General features: G+C 45.7%; 1 protein-coding gene across 1 annotated transcript in view; it reads right to left on the minus strand.

The window, feature by feature from the left end:
• The window catches only part of slx9 (SLX9 ribosome biogenesis factor), an 8,611-nt gene that overhangs the window by 2,924 nt on the left and 1,208 nt on the right, over window positions 1-4,479 (minus strand). The window lies entirely within an intron of this gene.

Raw genomic sequence — 4,479 nt, forward strand, 5'->3', positions numbered from 1 at the left:
CTCCTCTATAAACATCTGTAGTGGTTCTCTACAGTTCTCTGCTCCTCGGTTCTACCCATCGATCGGTGTCAGCTCCAGCTCTGTGGGGGGGGGGGGGGGGGGGGGGGTGGGGGGGGGGGGGGGGGGGGTCACAGGTCAGAGGCAACAGACAGCTCATGTCGTTTCAATGAGCACAGCAGAGAGTGATGAGTCCACTGTTTACCCGTCTATTGATCCAGTTTAGCCCAACTTGAGGCCCGAGGACTGGAGCAGCAGCTGATCCCTGGTCCCAGAACTGTATTCTAGCCTTCATGTCAGCTGAACCGGCTAAACAGTGGCTGTCTGGTCTAATCCACACGTTCACAAGCCATAGTCGCTCTGACTCGTCCCAATCACAGGGGAATTGATACTTTTGGTTTTTGGTTTTTTAATTCTAAATTCTGTTCTGAAATAAAAACCAGGACTTTCACCCAGGAGACCGGGGTTGTGTCCCGTGTGAAACCGTAACGTTAACGTTGACTTATTTGAAGTTCTGTACATAAGTTAAGTTACTTAACGTTATGTAACGTAGGTTACATATAACGTAACTTGTGTCATGTTCTTATTTTAATCCAAACCACGTTCTATTCCTCAACCTAACCCAGTGCTTCTGCTGCCTAATATAACCGTTTCCCTAAGAACACAGAAGTTTATTTTGAGATCGAGATTAATTTTTAACCAGAGAGTGACAGATCGAGATTGACTTTTAACCAGAGAGAGAGAGAGAGAGAGAGAGAGAGAGAGCTGCCACTTTTGTCAGTGTTGTGACGTCACGTCAATGGCCTGTTGTGATTGGTCCAGACTTCACACATGATGGTAGCGTAATAAATGCCGTCTTTTACTTTTTTAGAAAAAGGAAACTTTTTCTTCATCATGTATGTATCGGTTCAATTTAATATTCAAAAATAACTTAAGAACATATATGTTGTTCCTGTCCCTTAGGATGGGCCAGAGTTATAACAATTCATCATCATCTGGGGAACAGAAATGTCCAATAGTTGTAGAGATATTCCAGCCTTATGATCATTAGATGGAGGCTTCTAGCCGACATAAACATCAATAAAATGAACATTCAGAGATGAAAGGACTTTTGTGCGGAGGAGCTTTTAGAGTTAAATGCTAACTGTGAGAAGGAGAACGGAGTTTTCCTTCAATGAGCTCCATGATCTCATTGAAGTCCTAACCCAGAGAAGGTGTGTTCAGACAGGCTCAGTATCTCCAGAGATCCTTTATCTGCCACAACAACAGCCGTGTTTCTGCTGCTGTTTGCAGGAACAGAACAGGCAGAGATAGGCATCTGCTGCTGGCTGCTCTGTGGTGAGAGGAGGAGAAACCTAACCCTCATGAGTGGAGGGGCTTTACCACCACTCTGCTCCACTGGGAGCATCGTCTTCCCACTGCTCAGTGAAATGGATAGCTGTGATTACGGCTGGCTGGAGTCTGCCCCTCACCTACCTAGACCGCATCCACCCAGCCCGCAATCCACCAAGCCCGCATCCACATCCACCCAGACCACATCCACCCAGCCCGCAATCCAACCAGCCCGCAGCCCGCATCCACCCAGACCGCATCTACCCAGATCGCATCCATCTCCACCCAGACCGCATCCACCCAGCCCACAATCCACCAAGCCCGCATCCACATCCACCCAGCCCGCATCCACATCCACCCAGACCACATCCACCCGCATCCATCTCCACCCAGACCCCATCCATCCAGACCGCATCCACCCGCATCCATCTCCACCCAGACCCCATCCACCCAGACTACATCCACCCGCATCCACGTCCACCCAGACCCCATACACCTAGACCGCATCCATATCCACCCAGACTGCACCCTGCTCAGACTCCTCACCCTAAATGCATTTTATTTGAGTATGAGAACCCCTCTAACGACTAAGACATAATTCATAACATGCAGTTGATTTGCAGTCTAACAACACTAATAATCAGTTATTTCTTCATAAGCTCTTTATGACAAGTGAAAGTACCCCAAAATATTAACTGAATTTAGGTTTAATAAGATCAGGAATTTGTTTCTGAACGTGATGCTGGTATAAAGCAAGTACACGTTCTGGTGTATGTTTAATATTACTCTCTCAGAATAGTCACTTAAATGCTGTTAATGCACGAGGACCAAAGGAGGAGAATGCTGTGGTGTCTCTTCCTCTTCGCAGCATCACTGAGCCACATGCTGATCAGCATTACTCCCACTGCATGCTCAGATGCTCGGACACATGCAGTGATGCAAGTCAACACGACAGTTGGCCCATCACACTCGTGAAGAACAACAGAGACGGGTGAAAAGTGAACTCATCACTGAGTATCAGCACTGATAACATGAGAATGCCGACAGGTAGAATGACACAACCATGGCCATTTTTCACTAACAACCGAAGAGAGAGGAGGGGAGAAAGTGGTCAGGAGAGGAGGATGGAGGAAAAGGAGAGGAGGGAAGTGGGCAGTCTTTAGGGAGCTGACCTCAGAATAAAGAGGATCTGGGGTCTACCCCCCAGGGTCTGGTAGTGATACGATACCTCTAATTAGACTGCAGACGGAGCACTTTGTCAGGAGGCCATGGGGGGGGGGGACTTTACTCTACTGCCTCAGGACAAATCACACACTATGATTCGATTTGACAACAAGAGACATTGGGCCTCATTCACTATTATGTATATAATATAATATATTGATGTTCTTTCTTTGGCGACCAAAAAAGTGCTGACGCAAATCTACCGTGTGATTCGTGACGTGCACATCAGCCCATTTTGTTTTTATGCAGCTTCTTTTTGTTTTTAAATACTGTTAAAAACTGTTTAAAGCCTTTTTTAAATGTAGTTTCATCCTGAGATGCATTTAGTTCAGGCAGATCTAAATTAGTTTGCAGAGTGAGAACAAAATGAGGTAAATGAGGTAAACAGTCATGAATCCTGGGTTTGTAGTCTTGACTCGGGTTTGCAAGTTAGATCCACATTGACTTGGTTTCCCACAGGACATGAACAGTTGTCTCCTGAGTGACAGTCCTGTTTGTTTAGTCTTTGGGTTAAAATAGCCAACGTTTGTTATGTAACTTACGTATGTGGTGTTAGTTACGTACGCAGGTTACACGACAAAAGCACAGTAAAATAAGACAACATTGTCTTTTGGTTTTAAACAGCAGTCTCATGGGTGAGAGTGTTCGTCTGACTCCCCCATCCTCCCCCAACTAATGCACACATTGTACGACATCACCTGTATTCTCCTTTTGCTCCCGTCGTAATCACTACGGCCACTAGAGGTCAGCGGTGACTTCTTGTATTTGTATATTTTACGAAACACTTGACAGGACTCGGTGGTTTTTAACCATATATTTTAAACCATTTAGGATCATTTGTGAATTTGTTCTACGTTCAACTTCTAAATATCAATACTAATAAATATTAGTGAATGCCACAAAGTCTCAATCACTCATACTGAAGAACAAATCTGCTCATTCAGGCTATTTGGTATTTTTGAGGCAATGTTCAAATATGATGATAGTTAATGTAGGATACGCATAATGACTCATCACATGGGGCTCAGTCTGTCTCCTGGCATCAAGTAGTCTGGACCCACATAGAACATTCTAAACTAGTCCCGTGCTGTTGTTTGAGGTCTCAGGAGTGTCCTTCAACTGACAAAGAATCAGCCTCAGCGAGGGAACACTGAGGCAGCTAAACCGTGATTTTATGCATGAGCTAAATTTGTACCACGCCTGCTCTATAAATAGCAGCGGGCCGTTGTCTGGTGAGGCTTCATGCGGCACAGCGTGCTTAGCAACTAGGCCCCCGTCCATCACCGCCTCCTCCAGACATGTCCTCAGTCCTACAGATGCTCCCTCACACCCTCTGCTTCTCTTTGGGTTTCTCTTCCTCAACAGCTCTGGAAGGAGATGTACCAGCAGCCTTAATTAGTACCACAGAACCCCCCCCAAAAAAAAAACCTTTACTGTAGTCTGCTGTGGTGCTGCTGCAGCAGGAGGACAACAGTAAGGCTCACACACCATCTAGTGGCCAGTCAATGCAACAGCAGAGAGGAGTGATATTAGTCCTTATTAAAGTCTACATATTAATTAAGATGAGTCGCTTTCTTGTGGAATAACTGCAAAAAGGACCCACTGCTGTGGACTCATTTAAGGGTCTTTTTCAGTTTAAAGGAGACTAATGCTGCTCATTGTCAGGTTCTTCTTTGTATTTAGGGTTCTACTAGAACATGTTTTAATGTTCTAAAAACACAATGTTATTTGAATATACCTGTATTCACTCTCTGTCTGAAACGCTCCGTTTTAGCACCCGTCTCTTTAAGCCCCGCCCCCAAAAAGACCAGTCTGCTCTGATTGGTCAGCGTTTCCAGTCTTTCGCATGTCGTCAAAGCTCATACAGTATCCCCCCCAGCCCCCCCCCCCCCCCCCCGTAAGCTGGATGGAACCGGTTGAGCCGAT

This window comes from Anarrhichthys ocellatus, unplaced genomic scaffold, assembly GCF_004355925.1.
Source record: "Anarrhichthys ocellatus isolate YVR2014 unplaced genomic scaffold, GSC_Weel_1.0 scaffold12, whole genome shotgun sequence".
Taxonomy (NCBI): Eukaryota; Metazoa; Chordata; class Actinopteri; order Perciformes; family Anarhichadidae; genus Anarrhichthys; species Anarrhichthys ocellatus.